General features: G+C 37.7%; 1 long non-coding RNA gene across 1 annotated transcript in view; it reads right to left on the bottom strand.

Moving 5' to 3' along the window:
* The window catches only part of LOC149662691 (uncharacterized), a 63,774-nt gene extending 39,006 nt beyond the window's left edge, over positions 1 to 24,768 (bottom strand). Inside the window, exon 1 of the long non-coding RNA XR_016368582.1 lies at positions 24,311 to 24,768. This is a non-coding gene — a long non-coding RNA (uncharacterized LOC149662691). The remainder of the gene's footprint in view (positions 1 to 24,310) is intronic.
* Positions 24,769 to 24,977: the final 209 nt, after the last annotated feature.

Genomic DNA, 24,977 nt, shown 5'->3' with positions numbered 1-24,977 from the left:
CGCTTACCTGACCAGCGGCTCGGCGTGAGACTGCGACAGGTTTCGGTTGGAAACGAGAAGATAAGCAGTCGTTTGGTTCAGTGAGTGCACTCGGGTCACCTGCTAGCACGAAAATCGGCTGGAGTCGTAGCATTGGCCACATAAGAGTCGAACAAGGACGAAAACAGTGCTTCCGGTTTGGCTGTTGGAGGAGGAACGGAAACGGTAATGGCAGCGGGAGGTGGCGTGGCAGACGTAGGTATGTCAGCATCAGGGTGCGCTAGATATTGACAAGCAGACCTAGAATAGTTAGTGTTAGTAACAGTGGATGATTGGGCACGTGAATCGGCGATGAGAGTTATATAAGAGAGTTCGCGACGTTTGGCCTTGATCGCAGTGATCGGTCGAGCTGGAAACAATTCACCGAGACTAAATCTTCAATGGGAAGTGGTTACAGAGCAACACCGAAATTTTAAAACTGAAGAAACTTCAGACCCAGAGAAAATTGCGCAAACTATATCAATGAGGTACACGTAGCCTTGAGACTATGAGGATTGGGAATCCAAGAAAGGATGATTATGAATCCTCCTAGTCTGTGAACCGAATCATGTACGAATGCTAAAATTAACTTTACCTAATTGATCTACAGTTCCATACTGAGTGAAGAAGAGGAAAAAATAATGTATTTGAAAAGATGGAAAGAAAAATTAGAAAAATTAAACGTGCAGCAAGCAAAAATCACCCTACAGGATAGAAGAATTACTAAATATAAATCAGATATTGAAAAAGACATTAAGAAGCCGACATAAATGACCACAAGGTAAATATAATATAATTTACAAAACGTTCAAAAGTTTTGTCAATGAAGTTTTTCCAGGAAAATGCGAAAAAGAAAACTATGAAAACAGAATCCCAAGTAGAGAATTAAGAATATTTTTATTTGCTAATCAAAGTCAGATAATTTTTAATTTGTTATTATCTCATGATATTGTTAAATAATGAATGTTGTAAACCGTTTCTAAATAATCAATAAAAATTACCCTTATCAAAGTCAGTATTGTTTTTTCGCATTAAATTCTCGGATAGTGTAACTACAAAGTAACTATGTTACCGTGGTTTTCCCTTAGGTGAGCGACTACGATAAGGTAATTAGAAAGTTACCGTGGTGTTCCCGTAGGTGAGAGAATCGGATAAGGTAACTACAAAGTAACTATGTTACCGTGATGTTCCCTTAGGTGAGAAAACTTTCGGACTTAATCGAACGTTTCTATCAATTCTCTATTAGCTTTTTCCAAAATCCCAAATCCTTGTTTCCTTTTTAATCGCGCTAAGACTTTAATTAAATCTATATTTTTCTTGGCTAAGCTTTGACAGTTTTTGTTTCGTTTATGGACGTTCTATTACGTTTCGAAGTCATAGTGTAAATGAAGGTGTCTATTAATACCTATTTTATTTTATTTATTTTGGTATACTACGTTCGTTTTGCCGGGATAAATATTAGTTCTGATTCTCCATTCGTTGGACAATTCTGACTTAAATTGAATAATAAGTAAGAATAATTATTTTTAGTCGCGTATAAATTTCCAATTACGAGGATCGATTTGCTTAAACAAAAAATTAACTTGCATTTTATCGCGAATTTGGCGGAATAAAATTATGTATTTAGAGTTTAAAGATATTTCGCGGATATTTTTATGAAATAAATTTTGGACTAAAAAGAAGACCGACAAAGATCTATGATGGCTGTATTTGGTAAAGAGATCGGCGATTAACGCGCTTTTATTTTCGCTCATTAAATCGTTAATGATTAACAAGACGTTTTTACTGCCGTCGTATATCGAAATATCATCCGGTAATCCTCGAATAAAATTAACGCGATAATTTCTCTTCATATCATCGTAAAAAGGTTGATATTCGGAAAAATACCAATCAACTCGATCTATTTTAGGATCGAACATATCGTCTTTGTGTTTAATAACGCGAAAACAAAACGCCGTTTTTCCGCAACCGGAACTACCGGCTACAAAAACGGAAGCGATATGCTCGAACGGTATCATTCGACTTCCTTCTAGGAAGTTTAATAAAATACGAATAAGAAAAGTTAGGAAGAGTAATTCGTATATAAACGTCAGAAAGAAGCGTTTTTTAATTAACCTGGCGCGTCGCGTCACGCGGAATTAATTACCGTGCCGCGGAATTAGCGGCGATTTTTTTCTAATGAAAAGATCGCCGCTCGCGGAAAATCGCGGTGGCTCCCCGGCGGTGGAGAGAGGGAGGAAGGAGAGGCAGACCCTTTCACTCTCTCTTTTCGAATTCCTTTCCTCGTCCTTCCAATCGAAGAAACAAAATCGGTTCTTCATTATTTTAATTACCGACGTTTCCTCCGTCATTGTTAAATTCGATCTCCCCTTGACCCTGAAGGTTATTTTTTTGTATTATTCCTAAAGTAGATTTCTCGAGAACCGAAACATTCGGGGATTTTGAAATCTCGTTTACGGTCTTTTCCAATTAAAAAAGAAATAAACCTAATGACTAATTTAGAGAGACAAAAGTCGCGAAAAAAAGGGAAAGGGTTTCTATTTAAAGTAAAGCCCTTCTCATCCGAAAGTATTTCGGTTAGTTTGGAAACGTATCGGAATTCCTAGATAGATTTCGTCGGACCTCTCACCTGATTTGGTTTGTTTGCCCCTCCATCGCGACCTTTCTTTTATTTCGAAAAGGGTGGTTAAGATGTTAACCCTCCCCTTCCTTTTAATTCCGTTCAAATATAAAAACCGTTTTACTCCCCATTTCGGACCATTAGTTCGAAGTTAAAACCACAAAGACAACGTCTTAAATTTAAAATCCTAGCACCCCCAGAAATAAATGAGCGAAGATAGAAAAGACGGCTCTATCCCCGATTGGTAAGCGAAAATTTTTAAAATAAATAGTATCAATTAAAAATAGAAATAATAATTTTCCTTTTGACGAGATATATTTATTTTCGGTTTATTGAGAATTTTCGCGTAGCGATTGCGTTTGACGCGTACCCCCTAAAAATTTACATTTATTTACTTGACGCATTGCTATCTTCTAATCCGTTTTTTATTTCGTCAACGGGATCTAGTCCTAGTTACCTTTCTAGGGCATTTCATTTTCCCTCTTGTAATTTGAAGCTGGGGTGGTGGGGGTTTGGTTTTTTTCAGCTATTTGCAAGGTGTCGATACGCCGCTTTCCCCGACTAATCAAGCCATGAATTCCTTACCCTCTCCATCACCGCCAGTGCCATCGCCACCGCCTTCTTCTCCTCCTTTCATATTTAGGCCCTGACATGTATTTCCGGCCCAAAATATGAACACGATGAATTGTAACTCGACCGTGTAGGTGTTATTTTCTTAACACTCAACCTTTTATATCTGACTTACCCTAAATACCCGCCGTGTTTTGTTAGGATTAAAGCGGGATTCGAAATTATAATTAGCCAGGAGAGGGTTTATTTTAACGACGATATTTATTTGGATGAAATCATTAACCAAACAAACACCATCATCAATCAGCACACAGTCATTGTTCTCGAGCCAACGTGAGAAATTATTTTTTTATCAGTGATTGGGAATAAAATATTTAGCTTATTTATCGAACACGATTTTTTTATTTACCTAGCCTCTTGCCCTTGAACTGTAAAGGATTTCTGTAGGTTTATTTTGTAATTTAATAATAAGGAAAAAAATCTAGCTAGTCTCTAATGACGGATGGTTTTTAATAGAATCCTGATCGAACTCATGCAGCTACGCCAATACCGCGCATGGTGGCATTTAAACACCATGCCGGTAGACGAAAGCGTCTGTGACGGTCGTCTCGACGATCACATTTTTGAAAAACTCTTTATGGCCCTCATCGCGGCGATGAAAAAAGATTTTTAACAATAAAAAAGCATTTAAAAAAACCAATGTTTTTCTTTTTTAAGAAAAAAACATCTTTTTTACAAAACAACCAAAGAATTTAAAAAATAAACAAATTTTTTATTATTAAAAAAAACTTCACTTTAGAATAAATAGATTTTGAAATAAGAATATTTGATTTTATTTCCACCTACTAAACAAATTTAAAAATCTGGGAGCACGGCTGCTCGCAGCCAAGTCGAGCACTGACATCCTTTTCTCGAAGCAACTCGTGGCACTTTTAAGACCTCAGTAACTGCGTGAAGGGTACAGTTAAAGTCTGAAATTTTGTTTGCCGCGAGGACTGTCAATCCTAGCTATAGTTTCCAAATTTCAAGTTCCTACCCTTTATACTTTTCGAAATATCGCAGGTGAAATTTACCTTATTTTGTCACTCACTCACTCACCGATCATCAAAATTCTAAGGTACTTCTAGAGGAGATAGAAACTTAAAATTCATGATTTAGTTTTCATTTATTTTATAAAGCACAGAAAAATTAAAACATCCCCAAATTTTTATAAAATTGTTCTCTAGTTCTTCATTTTAAAACTAGATGGCGCTGCCGTCTTTTCAACCGAAATAGTGTGTGTTCTTGATGAAAGGACGTAATTGTCCAAAGTTAACCGAAAGTTAAATATATATTAAAGCTAATAGGAGTAGTAGTTTAAAAGAAATGTGTCGTAAGTGATGCTACATTCTTATATTAGGATATCGCGTACAATCATTATTGCATATTCTCTGCGGTTCGAAAGGGGTAATTCAGCGTTAATATGGACAAACGCTATCGATTATATTGGCAAACGAAGTACCACGAGAGGGTCGTGTTTTAATATAACTACCGAAGTATAACGAGAGGGTCTACAAAAAGAAGTGAGATCCTATGAAAAACATTAACATGTACAAAAATAGGCCAAGCCTCGCTCGTGCCCTCTCCGCCGTAAAACGTTCTGAGATCCCATGTAGAGCCAAGTCTGCCTTTTGTTCTCATTCAATCGCCAATTGAACAATTATGTTATAAATTAAGTCCTTTTCCTAATTAGTAACCAATATTCTTTGACTCTATCATTATTATACATCTTTGTTCGTATCAAAAATATCGTGACTTGGCAAGCGCAGGTAATTACCTTATAAACGTGTACATAAGGTTATGCATAACTCGCCTTATAAACTTGTACATATCCCCTCGACCATAAACGATTTAGTGAATATCCCTTCGATTATTTTAAAATCGGCAACGATTTAGTGAATATCCCCTCGACTTCCTTTTAATATTACTTACTTGCGATTGCCAAGTCACGATATTTTTGATACGAACAAAGATGTATAATAATGAAAGAGTCAAAGAATGTTGGTTATTAATTAGGAAAAGGACTTAATTTATAACATAATTGTTCAATTGGCGATTGAATGAGAACAAAAGGCAGACTTGGCTCTACATGGGATCTCAGAACGTTTTACGGCGGAGAGGGCACGAGCGAGGCTTGGCCCATTTTTGTACATGTTAATGTTTTTCATAGGTTTATTTATTTGATTACCATACGGGACAGGAATATACAAGCATTACTTTGGAAAAAAATGTGTTTTAAATAAAGTAAATATTTAGAATGAATTAAGCAAATAGGCCAGGACAGATAGGCCAAAAAAGGCCTTGACCTAGAACATTTGAACATAAAGATGAAAATTGGTACATGTGTTGCTTTTGACCTAACAAAAAATATACTAAAAGTCCCCTGCTGTAGAGCGCGAGCTTTCGCCGCCATCTTGGAAAATGGCCGCCATGAATTACAGCTACAATGTATTCCACGTTCTTCATCAAAAATTATGAAAATTGGTACGCATTATGATTGGAACCACATAAACATCATGGCAAAATTTTACAGCTTTGTGGTCAATAGTTTGGTCGCCATATTGAAAAATGGCCGCCGTGAATGCTAGGTACAGTATATTTCACCATGTTCTTGGAAAATTATGAAAATTGATAGGTATTACAATCAGAGCTGTGTGAATCTCATAGTAAATTATTGAAGCAATTAGACAGATAGTTTGGCCGCCATGTTGGAAAATGGCCGCCATCAATGGCATTTAGATACAGTATATGGTTCAAAAATTATGAAAATTGGTAATTATTATGTTGAAGACCGTCTTAATATCATACTTCAATATTGAAGACGTGCTACTGATATTTTGGGCGCCATCTTCGAAAATGACTGCTCGAAGTGCCAAATATATTACAAATATATAAATTTTTTCGATATTTTTTTTTGAGTAGATGATTTTCATGAACGTATTAAACGCCATAAAAATAACTATTTTCGAGACTAAATTATCGACCCATCTTCAAAAATGTTCCCTGAAATATTACTATCCTAAAATCTGGAAAAAAAACAAAAGGAAAGCCATATTACTCGGATTTTGGTGAGGAAAAACCGTTTTATATGGGGTATATACATTCTGGGTCGTTAAGGATTAGATTTAAGACACATTTTTAACATTTCGTTCATATTTCTCGTCATCCTGAAGATTTTTATTACGGCTAATACCTTGACAATGACCACACATTGCCCAGCAAGCTAATCCAGATCGTCGACATTCACAGTTCTTTATACAAGATGTTCTGCAGACTGCAGTTACAAACAATGAGTGTTACAAAATCATCTGATGCCGGAAGGAGAATGGTGTGAATGGAATTAAATCGTTTCCTAGCTATTTTGGACTTGAAGATACGCTCGGAAAAAATGTAGTTTTGCGGTGTCGGTTGTTGAATTAAGCTTAGCGAGATCAAATGAGAACTTGACAGTATATGTGACAACGGTTCCATATACGTGTAATATCTACATAGTTGAAGCGCGACGTGTCAATTATCACCCTCAAAAAATCGAAAAGAAATCTCTCTTCGGCAGCAGCTATGGCTTCCCTAGATGCAATATGGTCATTAAAAAAGCGCAACAAATTTGTAAGATGTTGATTATCTGTCATTACTTTAAACCACGCCTTATCATAACCACACCCAGTTACAGCACGTAAATGAAAGAAATGTTCTCTTAACCTTTTTAACTCAAAGGACTTATCGTGGCGGAGGGGCCCGAGTTCGGTGTGACGGTTCGGGAGTTCCTTGGGTTCACCCTTGGTTCAGACCGTTCCTTGACCCATTCCGTGAAGGTTTTGCTGGGCCGCTTCGCCCCCGCTCAGGCTCGCCTCCGCTATTGACAACCCTCTAGGTGTCGCGGATACACTATTTGTTTGGGCCGTATGGCACTGTTGTGCTTGGAGAGAACTCCTCCGTCCCATCGGGTCTTCTGCTGCCTTAATCCCTCCCTGTCACCGACCACCCTTTGACTGGGCTCGCCGCTGACGGTGTCCAGCTTCTGTCATCTGCTCAAGTGGCGTTTGTCGGTCCCACTGGCCGATTCCATGTGCCATGACGGCGGTTCCGCAGGTTCAATTTGGAATATGGTGGCTGATAAGGCCCCCAGCTATGTGTAGCGCCTAATCAAGGGTTCTGACATGCAATTATTATGAAAAATCTTCAGGATGACGATGAATATGTATGAAATGCTAGAGATCTGTCTAAATTCTAATGTAAAAAAACAGTAGAATGTATAAACCCCATATTAAATCACATTCTCTAATCAACATGTAGAGAATAACAGCTTAGAATAACTTTTCTTTCTTTCAGAATTTAGGGCAATGATTTTCATGTGGCCATTTTTAAAAATGGCCTCGATAATTTCGACTTCGAGATATCCATTTTTTGTTGTTTATTACGTTAATGAAAATCATCTATTCAAAAATGGAATTTCAAAAAGATTTATATATTTGAAATTTATTTAGCATTTTCAGCAGTCATTTTCGAAGATGGCGCCCAAACTATCAGTAGCACGTCTTCAATATTCAAGTATGATGCTTAGACGGTCTTCAACATAATAATTACCAATTTTCATAATTTTTGAACCATATACTGTATTTATATGGCATTGATGGCGGCCATTTTCCAACATGGCGGCCAAACTATCTGATTAATGGCTTCAATATTTTACTTTGAGGTTCACACAGCTCTGATTGTAATACCTATCAATTTTCATAGTTTTCCAACAACATGGTGAAATATACTGTACCTAGCATTAACGGCGGCCATTTTCCAATATGGCGACCAAACTATTGAACACAGAGCTGTAAAATTCTGCCATGATGTTCATGTGGTTCCAATCATAATGTGTACCAATTTTCATAGTTTTTGAAGAAGAACGTGGAATACATTGTAGCTGGCATTCCCGGCGGCCATTTTCCAAGATGGCGGCGAAAGCTCGCGCTCTACAGCAGGGGACTTTTAGTATATTTTTGGTTGGGTCAAAAACAACACATGTACCAATTTTCATCTTTATGTTCAAATGTTCTAGGTCAAACCCTAAAAGTCCTGGGCTAAAAGCCCGATATAAAGAAATCCATCTGACATTGGCCATTTGTAGCAGTAGGGCTCGAGAAGCGGTTTTAGGAGTTCGATGTTTCGTTGCTGTCAACTGGTCTTCTCGCAATTGCTTAGTTGGTTTTTCCCTTTTCCCTGGCAAATATGATGGCGAAGCAATTCTAGCAAAGTTAAATGACATGAAGGAGGCTGCTGGAATTGATCGCAACAAGGTAATATAATATTTATTAAAAAATATACTTATAATATCAAATCTGTTTTAACGTTTTGTAAAGATCAAAAGCGTTTGCGTGTGCAACGCGGGGAATATCAGTCGCGCATTTAATATGAATGATGTATTCGAGGACCCCTGGCCCGCCACACTAACTTTTGTTAGGGCAGAAGATGTTACATCAGAAAGTGAGGAGGAACCACGTGATGGATCTTCGAATGAGTCATTTGGCGTACCATATGACCTCGACCACCCAGATGAAGAATTTTCGGGCATTTGAAAATAACCTATTCGCAAAAGATGTGTGGCCCATACCTTACAGCTTGTGATGAGAGGAGCGATTAATAAATGTAAGCAAACGAGAAGAATGGCAAAAAAGATCGGCAAGTGGATCAGTTTTTTACGGAAATCTCCCAAATTCTACAGGGCCGGTAGGCCCTTGTAGATATGACATGACACCCTTCCGTAATGTTAAAAGAAAATTCACAGTTTTTAGGGTTAGCGTCCCATAGAAAAAGCATTAAAAATTTTCGGTTTTTTAAGGCAATTGAGACAGGCCATACGGAAAAACTATAGCGAAGTTTGTTTTCGGAATACTTCTAAATTATCAAGCATTTCTTAAATGAGAAACTTACCTGTTTCGATTTTTAATTAATGCATTCTAATTTTTGAAATTTAACTAATTAAGAAAGTACGTCAAAAAATACTTTTGGGTCAGAAGTCAGCCTAACCTTATAGCGCGCTTAAACCTATTTCTTCATTTCGTTCTCGTTGATAACAAGAAGGGCCTAGGTTTGTGGGTGCTAACAAGTTACGTTGACAAATTTCAAATGTTGGCTTTCTTGCTGATTTTCCTAATTTCTTAGCAGTAGACTTTGGTATTTCATCCGAGCTTGAGCACCTTTATGTGTAATTTCTAATTAACTGTAGCACCCTTAATAAGAAATACGTCGTTATCAGGTCGAATTTTCGTCTAGAAATGTAATTCAGGTAAATAATTACAGTTAATAGAGGTTTTTATATCATTTAAAGTAAGCTTTTCGACGTTCTTTACGGCCAAGGCTTAAGATTTAGTTTGTCCATGTAATATAGTGTTTATAGTGTCTTTCCTTTTAAAGATTATAAGAAAGCTTATTTCCAGCACTGTTTTGGATTGGAATTACAAAAATACGCAGTCTGCTTCGATTCATGCTACAAATCGTAACCCTAGGGCCTAGGTTTTACGCTACTAATTAATACTGTATTCATGCCAGTTTTGTTGGCGCATCTAGTTTTAAGTAAAAGATAGCATATCTATCCAAGTTATTATGGTTTAGAAATCAACGGTAGTGTTTACATCCTGTGAAGAATTCAACTTCAAAATATTACAGGAAAGATGACAAAATGTTCAATGTGTTTTCCCTACGGCAGTAAAAAGAGTGTTGTTTGCGTTAGCGCAGTTAATTCAACATTCTCATTTGAGGACAGGTATAAACGGTTTCATTATTTGTTAATCTCACTAGAATGCTACTAATTGTGAAGGTGTGTGATATAATTCCTGAAACTAAACCAATGTAGAGGACCAGATTATTTGTTAAAACAATTTTGTTCCTAATGAATCAGTCATACTGTGATGTTACGTTATCATTTTATAAAGTATTTGTTACCAACAGTGGATTGTTTAATTCATAGGTAACAGTGGTACTGGTTAATGCAGGAGGACAGTGTCGTTATATAATTTAATTAGTGAAATAATTTTCAGGTTTACATCACAGATTCTCTCAACGTAACCACGTTAGAAACGGGGGGTTACGTTGTTTGCTATTTCCACAGTCCACATTGCCGTTTGTTTATTGGTTTCAATTGCTATGAATTGTATAGGTATTTGATTTAATTACTGGTATTCAAGCTAAACTATAGAATAACATCATTCATTAACATATTGTATAGATAATCTTTACCACAAACCTAGCACAGGATATGATAAAAATTGAACGCAATGTGTTGGAAATAATCAAAAACTCCTCTAAACATTAGAATTAAGGTGAATTAATTGTTGAAAGTCATTTTTTAAGCTTAATGAGCACCGACGACAAGTTAATTTCAATGTAATTAAGTATAATTAACGTTAAATTAAACCCCAAATTCCTAAACACCTGCAGAAGGACATTATCATAGCCCGTTCACTGACGACAATTAAAAACAACACAGGCTGTATTAGAGTTGCAAATCCAACAGACCGGAAAATATACTTACATAAAGATAGCAAATTAGGCCACGCCCTACCAATTCAAGACGTACAATTGGCTAGTCATGCACCATCAACCAAAATTCTTACGTCTATCGACAACAACACTTAACGACGAACTGGACGCCGAAGAAAAACAAAGAATCAAGAGCCTTCTTGAGGAATTCTCAACGGTCTTTGCAGCATCACCCTGGGATCTAGGCCGCATAACCACGGTACAACATCGCATAGATACGGGGAATGAAACCCCGACAAACCAAAGACCCTATCGACAATCACCTTTCGAAAGAGAAATCATAAAAGAACAAATTCAAGAGATACTAGAACAAGGAATCATTAGAGAATCAGAGTCGCCCTGGTCCAGCCCTAACGTATTAGTCAGGAAAAAGGATAAAAGCAGGCGTTTCCGCACTGACTTTCGGGAAGTCAATAACATGACAAAAAATAACGTCCACCCTTTACCACATATTCAAGATATCCTTGAGACGGTTCGTGTGGCCAAATATTTTACCACGTTGGACTTGGCCGCTGGACACTGGCAGGTAGAACTGGCTGCCGAAGATAAGGAAAAAACAGCGTTCGCTAGTACAGAAGGCTTTTTCGAGTTCAACGTCCTTCCCTTTGGATTATGTAATGGGCCAGCAACCTTCCAGAAAATGATTAATAAAGTCCTATCTAGCTTGTTATGGAAGGTGTGTCTCGCCTACCTAGATGATATAATCATTTTCTTGAAGAATTTTGAAGAACACTTGACGCATCTCCGAGAGGTGTTTTCTTTGCTACAGGACGCCAATCTGAAACTAAAACTAACCAAGTGTTCCATCGCGCAATCATCCATTCACTACCTCGGTCATATAGTCGACGGTGAAACAACACGCCCGGATACACTCAAGATTCAAGCTGTCCGAAACTTCAGAATACCAGGAACGAAGAAAGAGGTCCAAAGCTTTCTAGGCCTCTGCAATTACTACCGAAGGTTTATTAAAGATTTCCAAAACTACAAAACCGCTAACCGAACTAAAGAAGAAGTACGCGGAATTTTCATGGGATAGGTTTTTCCAGGCGGCTTTCGACGAACTTATAACAAAACTAACAACGGCTCCGGTACTGCGCCACTTCGATCCAAACCTAGAGACAGAGATCCACAGCGATGCCTGTGAATACGGTATAGGTGCTGTCCTAAAGGGAACCAACCAAAAACCCAGCGGGCAGCTCCAACCTATACCCCCAGCCATAGAAACCATTAAAACGAGTTGGGATGGACTACCTTGGGCCCTTTCGTCTTTCAAATGATGGTAACCGCTACATCGTAGTAATCACGGACTACCATTCTAAATGGGTTGAATGCCGAGCAACGAATGATGCTTCCGCACAGTCCGCAGCCAAAGTGTTCGTAGAAGATATAGTACTTCGGCATGGAGCCCCAACGGAAGTAGTAAGTTCCTAGCACAGTTAAAGGAAGAAACGTTACGACTAGCGTCGACAAAACATATCCGCACCACGGCTTACCACCCACAAACAAACGGCCTTTGCGAGCTTTTTAATAGGACGCTGGCCGAGATGATCTGTCAATGTGTATTAACGGATCAAAAAGATTGGGACACAAGCCCACCCTTCGTGACATTCGCGTATAACACCTCGAAGCACGAAACAACGGCATATTCACCCTTCTTTCTCGTTCATGGTCGGGAAGCCACATTACCCGTCGACATTGTGCTCGAAACCGAACTAGAAGGGAGTCAATCCCTACAAAAAAACTTGGTCCACTTCCGCGAAATCGTTGCACAGCGTGAAGAAAATAGCAAGCAAAAAAGCAAAGACATATACGATAGCGGACGGACGGATCGACGATACCATACAAATGACCTAGTCTACGTTAAGACGCCTACTCGGAAGGTAGGCCGGTCCGAGAAACTACTTCATCAGTCCCATGGACCTTTCAGGGTCCTTCGCGAAATTCCACCCGTAAATTACGAAATCGAAAATCGGTGGGGAAAAAAGGACGTTATTCACGTTTCTCGAATGAAACCTTACATCAGCCGTATTGACGCCGACACAGAAAGTATTGTCGATACCGACGACGAAGGAACAGCTTTAGAACTGTACACAGATAATGCTAGAACGCCTGTAGACACGGACGAACACACAACCGAACATTCTACCGTAATAACGCCACCACACTGAAATCGGTCCGGTTCACGGACAGGGTGAATGTACGAACAATCACTGAAGAGCCTCCATGGCCGTCCGAAACAGTTATCCCACCGCCACCAACCAACCTACGCCGGGGTACTCGCACAAGGAAGCCCGTCGAGCGTTACGAGGCCGGTTTTTAAAAAGAACAAACAAGCTAGGACCTTCCGGCAAAGTAATCAAGGACTTCCTATATATCTGATGGAGTTGCCAGGGGCGTTCAATTGAAATGTCCAAGTAATCGAAAAGACAAAAAGAAAAAAAAAATCCGGACGCTTTTTCTTAGCGGGATGGACGTGTTACGATTATTCTATTCTATTATTACCATTACGTCATGTATGTACATTATACATTATACATTATTAACTCATGTAACTAATTTCACGTAAATAAATGTCGCCGCTTGGTCTCCCGCGCTTATCCGTACGCCGTAACCCGTACTCTAAACACCGCTAAAAAGCCCAAATAGGTAAACTCTCCTCCGCTAGGGGAAGGGGGCACATCCCTCTAGCGGAGAGTAACAATGAACCCCTCGCGTGTATAAAAGGGAGCCCTGACAAATAGAGAGACAGACTTTGGTGGTCTCGCTTCTCGATCAGACCTTTGAACCAAGTCGTCTCGAACCTTTGGCGACAAGGACTTTAGTCTTGCCCAAATTTGTTCCACGAGCCTATTAGTACCGTACTCTATCTTTCTTAACCAACCTGTCGCACCATCAGAGGTATCGACATTTTTAGTCATCATATATCTTGCATCACAAGCGAGTGTTAGTTCTTTAGGAAGACCATATGTATCACACGTTGCTAACGTCTGAACTTGGGAAAGAATGTTACTTTTAACTTCGCTACTAAGATCACCATTTACAAAATCTACTGAAATTGAAATGCACTTTTCCTTATTCATTTTTAAATCCGTCTCTTGGTTAAATTGGTTCACTTCAACGTTAGTAGGGAAAAGATATATCGCTTCTTTAGGCGGTACACGCTCGTTGTTTAGTTCTAAACTTACGAACAAGTCAATATCATCCTTATTTATGGTTCCCACAGCCATTCTATTTAAAGCTTCCGCAAACCTCTTATCACCTTTTTGCCTCATAATTTCTTCAAGTTCACTCAATTGGAATTCACCCCGTATTGGGTTATCAATTGAAGACGCGTAGGGATTGTCGCTATCACTTTGACTTTGAAAAGCGAAATGATCCCGGACGGGTCTAAGTTGGTTAAAATCTCCAACTAAAAGTACAGACACACCACCAAAATAATCTGGGGAACCCATTATCTCTTGCATTCTCGAGTTTATTCCGTTAAAAACCTTCGCACCAAACATTGATATTTCGTCAATAATTAACAATTTCACCTGACCATACATCAACCTACAATTGTGAAGAGTTTCACTTTCTAATCTGGAAATGCTTCCGGCAAATTGACTAACGGGTAGACAAAAGGTACTATGAAAAGTCGCCCCACCTATATTAAAGGCAGCCTTCCCGTAGGGACGCATTGCAGAACTTTAACCTCCGAAGGATTAGACCCTGGTTGCTTATTGTAAAATGTAGTAACAGATTCAAATTTCTTTGCACTGTAAATGGTGCAGAACTTCATAAAATATTTCTTTGTTTCAAATTCAGCTTTCTAACACGGGCATTGTATTCTGAATCATTAACTAACGTGACTGATGGTGCAACAGTGTTTTCCACATTACCATCAAAAATATCTCTGTTAATATTTCCTATTGCCTCTTCCACTGAATTAATTAGAAATTCAGAATCTTCAACAATTAAAGACCTTTCTATTTCATTTTGATGTTCCAATTCAGGTTGGATATTAGTAAGATCAGCTTCAATAGCTTCACTTTCGAAATCTCTCACAGCCTGTTCAATAGCTAATTCGTCAATTTCATTATGAAATTCTTTTCTACATTCCGTTATAATCTCAAGTCTAAGCTCATACTCAGATTTTACATCCTTTGTCAAAATATCTCTACTCTCATCACGCCAAGGCGAGAATAACATGACTTGTTCACGATAAAACTGCTCGGGATCTTTCACTAAATTGAATCTCCGATAACGTATAATTTTAGAATGACCACGTTTTCTAATGAACCCTGAATCATTTTTCAATTTTAACCATTTACCATATTGAATTTCATCGTTCTCATCGTCATCAATGACTTTGGAGTTTCTAAACTCTACGACTTTTGGAAAATTCATACCGAGCCGCAAATTGAGCTAACGTTACTACTTCTAAATCATGTGACCTTTGAACATAATGGTCTAACATTCCAGAAGCGAAAACATCCATACTATCATTTGGCAACTGTACAAGCTCAACTTTGCTTTTACAAACTTCCCCAGCAGCGGCAATGCTATACCAAATCCCCCCTCGCAAAAAACCCGCACAGGGTACTAGTCGAACTTTTCCATACGATGATTCCTTAATTTTCGTGTTTAAGATTATTGACGGTGCTTACTACAAACTTAATCCCACTGACATCTCTATATTCCGCACATAATTACCTCTCTAAGAGAAAAAGCTACTCATTTACACATAATCCACAAAGTTTATTGGTGATTTTAAAATAAAATGAAACCTACGCCTGCTACCAATGAAGAAGATTCTTCGGAAAAGATAAAACAAAAGTCAATATTCAAGCCAAAAAAAATAGCAAATGCGTTTCTACGCCAAATTAATGAGCCTTTGAAGATGGAAGCCTCAAAATTTCTTAAAGACCTATCGCTTGGGTAAAACGTCTAATATTTAAAATACATCTTTGAAATACGTATGTGAATAACTGCCCTTATTTATGACCGTAGGTCGTTGCGTAAATTTTTTGCGACTTGAAGGAAGACGTCTCTGATAATATGTTTCAAGTGAGGGAAGACGAAATAGTTTTTCTGATTAATTGCGCTCACAGCACTGACCCGTACCTCATTCAAACTGGAAAATTGTCGAAGAAGTAACTAATTTGTTTATTTTTGTTACGTAATCCTAATTAACCTTGGATTTCAGATGCGGATTGTATTTTCTTGACCGCATGCGATACGAAGAAGAACCGGAATAGAATCAAATAAAAAAGGTTCTATGAAATTATAAATTTATCATAAAATAAATGTTTTTTAATACCAGGTATCCAAGGCTCAGTTTACCGTTTTCCAAAAATGAAAGGCAAAGGTTATAGGAGAGTAATGAAAGGGGAAAAGGAGGAAATTACAATGGCGGTTCGTTTGTTAAGGGGGATTAAATTTGAAAGGCGAAGGCATATATAGAACAAGAGATTTGAATGTCCTAAGGGGAAGGAAACAGTAGAGAAACGTTTCTAAGATGTGATTAAATTTGAAAGGGGAAGCAAATTTCTTCGTCTCTGCCAAGAGAAACACTGCACTTGGGTTACAAATATTCAAACATACTCCCTCATTCACTTCTGACTCGTAGACGAGGGATCAGTGAGGTGAAAATGTCGGATTATTTTACAGGCTGCCTTCGATTTTGCCACCGTAGTAAAAATTGACGGATTAATAGTAATTAGTACCAGTTGGAACGTATGGTTTCCTTTAAAGTCTCCGACAATAAAATTTCCGTTTTTGATTAGTAAAGAGAAAGTAAGTAGCGTTGTGAAAGGGTCGCTATACTTAAATGACTGTCACGAAGCTTATTTAGTACGATTGTTCGAAGTTTGCGATGTGGCGGTAAGACTGGCTTTTTTCTCGGTTCAGGAAAATATATATTTCGCTAGTTTATAATAACAATAGCGACCACGAGCTTCGAAAATGCTACTAGTCGCCTTGTTAGTTCCGAAACGTGTTTTCGGCAAGGTAAAAAAGTTGAACCTTTCGCGAAAGCAACGATGTTTGTTTCGAGTGATTTTAAATCATTAGGAATTTTATACGTAAACGAGTTGAATGACGCTTTAAGCTGCACTACTATTCGATACGTGTTTCTCTTCCTTGACAGGTCAAAGTCAACTTTTAGAGTACTTGCGCGAAAACTCGTTTATCTGCGAGGAACGTCAGGATTTTCTAGAAATGCTTTACCATATTACTATGGACAATTGGCAAGACGGTAATTAACTTTTATGGTCCTTAAAAGGGTTGAAAGAATCAGGGATGCCAAAGCCTTACCAGGAATTTCATCCAAATTGTTTGGGAAATTTCGGTAACTAATTTTGTGAACAAGACTAAAATTTCAACAATGGAAAGAAACAAGGAGATAACGCTATTAAAACTTTACTAAAAAGGTTATTCATTCGTTCACGCAAACACTACGCCTCCCTTCCCAGAACCAAAAGCATCGATTCAATTTTTGAAAGCAGCGACTCTAGGTTTTCGAAAGAAAACGAATGTAGCAATCACGAAGTTACGGAAAGGGAAAGAAACAATTAAAAGGCAAATAGAATTGTTTAATCGCATTTTGGCAGATTTGGTGTTGAAACGGAGCACGTTTCACGGAACGACATGTTTTCCAGAAATTGGCAAATATCTCGCTGTCGATGAAGAGAACAAACTGGATTATTCATGTCATTAACCTTACGCGGATCATTTGGACGCAAAAGGTTTCGACAAAAATATCAACTTTTCTTAAATATTTCGTCTTGTCGCGAACGTAACTGATAGTGAAATCAGTTGATGTTTGTGCCTAAATATTATAGAAAAAATTTGTTCGAACGTAATTATCATTTACGGTAAATATTCAAGACGTTCTAGAAATTTTGCGGAAACGAAAGTCACTTTAAGAATGTTTAGTAATCTAGTAATTGTTAATTCCGTACTTTTTGCCAACCTTTTCTTCTCATTTGAGAGTTCGTATGTTGTAAATAGTCGAGGGTTCCTTTGGTTACGCGCCGTTACTTCACAATATCTAAATAAACAGGATATGAAAAAATTAATAGCGAGGTTTGGCGTTATTCTAGAAGAATAATTATTTAAGCCAAAGAGTTGCTTATTCGTTCCATAAGCACCCGATACAGTATTAGTTGTCACCTTTTCGGGATCAAACGAACAAATATTAATAAGTGAAACTGTTGACTTACGGAATAAGGCTGTCTTAGAAGTTTTTCGAAATTGTAATACAGAAAATCTGATGTTTTATGGAGATATGTGAACAATTTACAAATTAATGAGTTTAAAAACCTGGACTTTAACGGCATACTTGGTGACATAAGTAGTGGCTTACCCTTTTTTTCAGGTTTTTTAATGGTTTTTTTGGCCCCTTATCTTCACTTTTCTTGGCGTTCTCTTCACCCTTTTCCTTTCCTTTAGTTTCATACAATGTTGTCGTGACGTCAATGGATTTTCCCGGTGTAGGAGGTCAAGAAGCATCTTCTGAAAAACTAAAATTAGTAAACATTTTTCAAGTACAATGAAAGCCAAAATTATTTCGGTCCTGCTCACTAGAAGTCGAATTTGAAGTAGTTTCGGGAGAACGAGTAATGTTACGAACTTCCATGGGGGACGTTTGTTCCTGCTCCGAACTTTTCTCTAAAGAGTTTTAAATAATGTAAGATTATAACAAAAATGAAAACTAAGTTTCACTGGTACGAACCAAATTCAGACAACTCTTCAACTCCAAATTGAGTGGCAATTTCCTCCAAAGACTGATCTAATTTAAGAGTTCCGTCATTTTTTTTAATTCTTCCGAATGATTTGATCATAAATTCAAATTTTTCAAGCGTAATGTCGTTCACTTCGAGCTTTTTCTAATCTCATCAGCTTGTTCTTGTTGGAGCGTTTTAACTCTGTAATCCTCAATTTTTTTGGTACTGTTCAATTTTATTGTCAATGTCTGAAATGGCGTTTTCGATTTTTTTCTATTTGATTTTAATTCGGCTAGTGAGAGTTCCAGAAGCCTGATGGTACCTGGAATTATCGACAACTCCACGTCGTTTACCACGGGTAGCTCTGGCAGGTTAGCCATATTTTTTAAGCAAGTGAAAAAGGTAACTAATTCATTATTAGAGAGCTAAGTAGGCAATCTCAGTCACCTCTCACGGCAAAACTAGGGTTAAAGACCTCTTCTACCCCGCAGTGTTTGAACTTTAAAAATCTTTTTTGGACAACGCTTAATATTTTCGATTATATTCTATTCGTATCCGAAAAGCTTTCGTAAGCGGATACGACCGCTTCGGTCAAATGTTCTTGCAAATTTACAGCCGCTCTAAAATTCATTCGCATTACACGAAGACAGTTACGATTAAACAGAGGTTAAGCGCGATTAAAAAAGATGGTTCAAAGACTGCAAGAGGTGCTCGATCGAGTTTTGGAATTTTCAAATTTTCGAAGGCGGTTGGTCTGACGTCATCGAGAGACCCCCGAGGGGGAAGAATGTTTGTCTTTGCTTGTCAAGGCCATTGATTATACGAATAGGAAAGCAATTTCAAAGTTTTCGAGCTATTTTCATCCTATTTTTACGTGCAAAATGTTCGAGGGAAGAGTTTTTATTACATTATTTTCAATAATATTGTTGAATTTAGGAGGCTGAACGCCGAATAATTGACCATGGTGTTTGTTTTTTGACTTTTTTGCTATTGCCAAGGGCCAAGAGTATTGATTTGGTTATTCAAATAAGGTTATTTAGTTTTTTTAGGGCTTTAAAATATTAGAGAAAAGTGTTTTTTCTGTTTATCGTTACATAATTTTCAATTATATTCCCCATCCATTGTAGTACTGAACTTTACAACCCCAATGGCAAAACTAAGCTAATTCTTGGAGAGCGGTCGCTCTCTTAGATAAGACTTGATACTGCCTCTAATGCTAAAGGAGGGTTTTTTGATTGACCGTAACTTTTTCGTATTGTGTTTGCTGCTTTGAAATTTTGCCAGTGAACTAAAATTCGGGCCCTAATTTTGTGGTTAAAACTTCAAAGAGATCCAACTAATAGTTAATTCTATAAAGAGAAAAGTTGTTAAGGGTGGTTTTAGAATCCATAAAATGAATCAGACATTTGGTGAAAAATACTATATTCTTCCATAGAGGTAATATGGGATTTTTTGGAAAAATGACCTTAATTGGGATAATGTATAAAGAAAACTGTTCAATCGTTACGTTTGGGAACCATCTTAAATGAAAGATAACAGTCCATAAATGTGCCAACACTTACTATGAATTACGTTGTTTTGGGTTTTGGAGTTACGGGGTTTTACCACTGTTAGAGACACGCATTTTAGCCCTCATTTTTTAATATTGGACTTACGACGTTTTTGTCGTTATTCACGCCGAAACTTCCCGTAAGAGGGACTTTAGCTAGATAAACATGGCGTTTGAGCTCTCGGTTAAAACCAAAATTTTGGAATTAGAATTAGGTCGTGGCTAATTAGGTATGATTTTCATTATTTTCATAACAAAAAACGTCTTTGAAATTTACTAAAATTAATTTTAAATTTAAAAGTCAACAGAATATTTTATTATTAAAAAAATAAAACAATTTCGCTAATGTTGATTTTCTACTTGTCTAATTTGTCTTCTCATCATCAACTTCGGTTATTTGGGATAATAGAATACTGTCGGTAGGTTCAAATAAATTATAAACAAATTCATTATTAATCAATTACTATATTGTTATCTGTGAGAGCTGCGAGATATTAATAATCAAAAATGTCTTGATTACAACCAAGCTTAATGATCAAATCTCCGCTCATTAAACGTTAGTGATTACTTTCAAGGGAAATAATGACGAACAGAACTGTACAAATTCTTTCATTTAACAAATTTTTACATTTATATTATTTAAATTCAAGTTCTGTATTAAAGGTGAAAACGATTGGTGATTATTGATCTTTAACATGCATTCCCATTTTTTGACATACGAACGTAGCTCTTGTGGTTTTAGGTTGCGTTTTTTAAAGACGTTAGTAACACTATTTTGATTAATTAAAGGATATTAATTTTGGCTAATGTTAAATATGTAACACACTGTTCAGTGTTGCAGTGGTTTTGCTACTAAGAGTATTGAAAGAAGTAAAAATTTCTGAAATTATCGTTGGTAAATATCATTTCCCATCCTGGTTGCCATCCTCCTTGCTCATATCCTCTGTTTTCGAAGTCTGCTATTCTAGGAGAGCGGTCGCTCTCTTAGATAAGACTTGATACCGCCTCTAATGCTAAAGGAGGGTTTTTGATTGGCCGTAACTTTTTTCGTATTGTTTTTGCTGCTTTGAAATTTTGGCAGTGAACTAAAATTTCGGCTCTAATTTTGTGGCTAAAATTTCAAAGAGATCCAACTAATAGTTAATTCTATAATGAAAAAAGTTGTTAAGGGTGGTTTTAGAATCCATAAAATTAATCCGACATTTGGTGAAAGATACAATATTCTTCCATAGACATAACATGGGAATTTTATAAAAAAGAGCATTTTCTCCGAAGGCATATAAGGAAAACTATTCACTCGTTACGTTTGGGAACCATCTTAAATGAAAGATAACACTTCAATGTACCTACTTTTTAAGTTTCATAAACATCAATTAAGTTTAAGTATTGGTTTTAATCATTATTAACACATACTTTGACTTACGTTGTTTTGGGTATTGGAATTACAGCGTTTTACCACTGTTATTTAGCCCTAATTTTTTAAATTGGACTTACGGCGTTTTTGTCGTGATTCACGCCGTTAGAGGGATGTTAAGCAAGAAAATATGGCGTTTGAGCTCTTGTAGGTGCTTAGCCCGGGTGCTTGTAGGTGCTTGTGGGTGCTTGTAGGTGCTTGTGGGTGCTTGTGGGTGCTTGTAGGGGCTTGTGGGTGCTTGTGGGTTCTTGTGGCTACTTGTGGGTTCTTGTGGGTACTTGTAGGTTCTTGTGGGTGCTTGTAGGTACTTGTAGGTTCTTGTGGGTGCTTGTAGGTACTTGTAGGTTCTTGTGGGTGCTTGTAGGTACTTGTAGGTTCTTGTGGGTGCTTGTAGGTACTTGTAGGTGCTTGTGGGTGCTTGTAGGTACTTGTAGGTGCTTGTGGGTGCTTGTAGGTACTTCTAGGTGCTAGTGGGTGCTTGTAGGTACTTGTGGGTGCTTGTGGGTGCTTGTAGGTACTTGTGGGTGCTTGTAGGTACTTGTGGGGGCTTGTAGGTACTAGTGGGTACTTGTGGGTGCTCGTAGGTACTTGTGGGTGCTTGTAGGTGCTTGTGGGTACTTGTGGGTACTTGTGGGCACTTGTAGGTACTTGTGGGTGCTTGTGTGTGCTTGTGGGTACTTGTAGGTGCTTGTGTGTACTTGTGGGTTCTTGTGGGTGCTTGTAGGTACTTGTGGGTACTTGTGGGTGCTTGTAGGTACTTGTGGGCACTTGTAGGTACTTGTGGGTGCTTGTAGGTGCTTGTGGGTACTTATGGGTGCTTGTGGGTACTTGTAGGTGCTTGTGGGTACTTGTAGGTGCTTGTGGGTACTTGTGGGTGCTTGTGGGTGCTTGTGGGTACTTGTGGGTACTTGTAGGTTCTTGTGGGTGCTTGTAGGTGCGTGTGGGTACTTGTAGGTGCTTGTGGGTAATTGGTGCATTCTTAGTAGTCTCGTGGACTACTGACCCCCCTCCGATTTAATCTTTGAACTGGACCAGGCAATTTTTAAACTGGTCATTTGCCTTGTGTCACCGCCTTATTGGAGTCGGCTATGCCTGGAGTCCCAACCTTGAAGGAGAGAGGATTGGATTGGAAACCCCCATACCTATAGCGTTGCCTGTGTACCCCCACCTACGGCACCATAGCCCTCCCAGCATCCTCAGCGGTTAGGTAGGGTCGTACTGGACGAAATTGTAAAAGGCGCTCCCTCTATCTTCAAAATAGAAGCTAGTTCTCATACAAATAAAATGGCGCTACGCGGCAGCACTTAGCAATCACCTACCGAAGGGTAGGGGCGTGTGCGAGGTACATTGGGAGAGATACGGTGCCGCAGGTCGCCCATCATCATTTCCAATCCATCTCTACTCCCTTATCCCTGTCCCAGCCCCACGCGACTTCCAACCACTAGCATAGCCCACTCGATCACGCTCTCTTTTCCCCGGCTACATATTTTGAAGATGGCACTTTTTAGGCGTATTAACAATCTTGGATCATCTTTGTGAACTTTTAGGGTAGCCCTGACTATATTTTGTTTAAGGTTTTAAGCCTAATATCAAACAGACGTTAGTTTATGCTACAAAAAAGTTTGAAATTGACAATCTCGGATCGTCTTTGTGAAGCTTATGACAATTTTGAGCTAAATGTTAAACGGACATAAATCAGCATTTTTTATAAATTTTGTAAAATTGTCAATTTGGTCCTATTTCTGGAATTTTTAGGGGGGCGCCTCGCGTTTCAATAAATGATTGTAAAAAATTGTATTATGTTAACTACAATAAGAATACAAACATTTATGGATTTACGTTTTTTTCAAGTATCATTATAAATAAATGTCTGATTGAGCTAAAGTTATGGTCCCCTTTATATTTGTTTCTGCTTAGTGCAGATTTTGAAAATGTAAAACAGTTTCTTGACATTCTTAATTAAAATGAAGACTGAAGGAACAGATATTAATCAAAAATGTCTTGATTAGAATCAAGACCTAAAAAGTATCGATAAGACTGAGGTTATCACTTGTCTGAAGGATCAGATATTAAGTTTTCTTTTTAATTGAAACTTAAATGCATGCTTAAGAAAAAACAACGTTCCATTACCGTTTTCCGTTGAAATAAATTATTTTACTGGTAATCAATTTCAAAAATTTACTTATCTCGGCTTTTCGACCACAATTCCATTCCCCGAAAACATTTTATCATTACATTAATTACTTTTGGGAGATAACGTGTCAAAATAACCTATAAAACAATAAAAAACTGTAATAGCAGTCTGTTTAGCCATGACAACAACCTTTTAAAAGTAACAAGGACTATATAACCATTTCGAGACTAACAGGACCTGAGCGAACTATAGCTTAACCTGCTACTAGCACGACCAGGGAGAATTGATGTAAACTGGAGTTGAAATTTCATCATGTGCAACCAGCGGCCCTGAAACTCCCATAGTCCCAGTGTGTGTAGAACATAGTTTTTTCGCTGTTATCTGCCAAAATCAATCTTTCTAGGTAGTGCCGCCTCCTCACTTGAATTTTTCATGATATATTAAGGTTTGAACGAACAAAATTCTGGATAACTATTTTCACTACCATGTCCTCTGCTAACTTGAAGCAAACTTTCCTCTCTTTTTGCTGCTCATTACCGGTGCCATTCCCTTGACTTTCTGTTCGTTATAACTATTATCATGAGTTTATTTATTTCAAACCAAAATAAAAAATGGATTCTTTTTCCTTTTGTGCTACTTAGAATTTACAAATATATATAACGTTGTGCCGTGACATATCAAATAGTCTCTAACCATTGTTAGAAACTCGAGAGAGAAATTGGGCAGTAACACTGATCATGCCCTGAACTATGAGAAAGAACAACACGACGGTTGACTAAAGTACACTTGATATTACATCATTTTGCAAAACCGCGAGTAAAAATCTTACTGTCCCTATTGAATTTGGCGCCATTGGTTTAGAATAATTAAAATGTTCCACTGCGAAGCGTGCCGGTCACAAATCGGGATGTAACGTCTTTAGGAACCTTAAAGCGCAAAACCATACACGTACTCTCCCAAAAGTAATTAATGTAATGATAAAATGTTTTCGGGGAATGGAATTGTGGTCGAAAAGCCGAGATAAGTAAATTTTTGAAATTGATTACCAGTAAAATAATTTATTTCAACGGAAAACGGTAATGGAACGTTGTTTTTTCTTAAGCATGCATTTAAGTTTCAATTAAAAAGAAAACTTAATATCTGATCCTTCAGACAAGTGATAACCTCAGTCTTATCGATACTTTTTAGGTCTTGATTCTAATCAAGACATTTTTGATTAATGTATTATGCTATGATTTTTTAATACCTTATTGGTCTCGCAATCAGTCTGGGAAATAAGGATATTTTTTAAACTAGTTCTTTGGACCAGTAACCTCCCTAGTGTCCTAAATAATAAACTGGTCTCAGGACTGGCCCCCACCTTTGTTCTCCTATTGATTTGCAATTAATAAACTGGT

This window comes from Phalangium opilio, unplaced genomic scaffold (assembly GCF_054372755.1).
Source record: "Phalangium opilio isolate 3A_F unplaced genomic scaffold, DU_Popi_V2 ptg000063l_1, whole genome shotgun sequence".
NCBI classification, from domain to species: domain Eukaryota; kingdom Metazoa; phylum Arthropoda; class Arachnida; order Opiliones; family Phalangiidae; genus Phalangium; species Phalangium opilio.
This window is presented reverse-complemented; position numbering and strand designations above follow the sequence as displayed.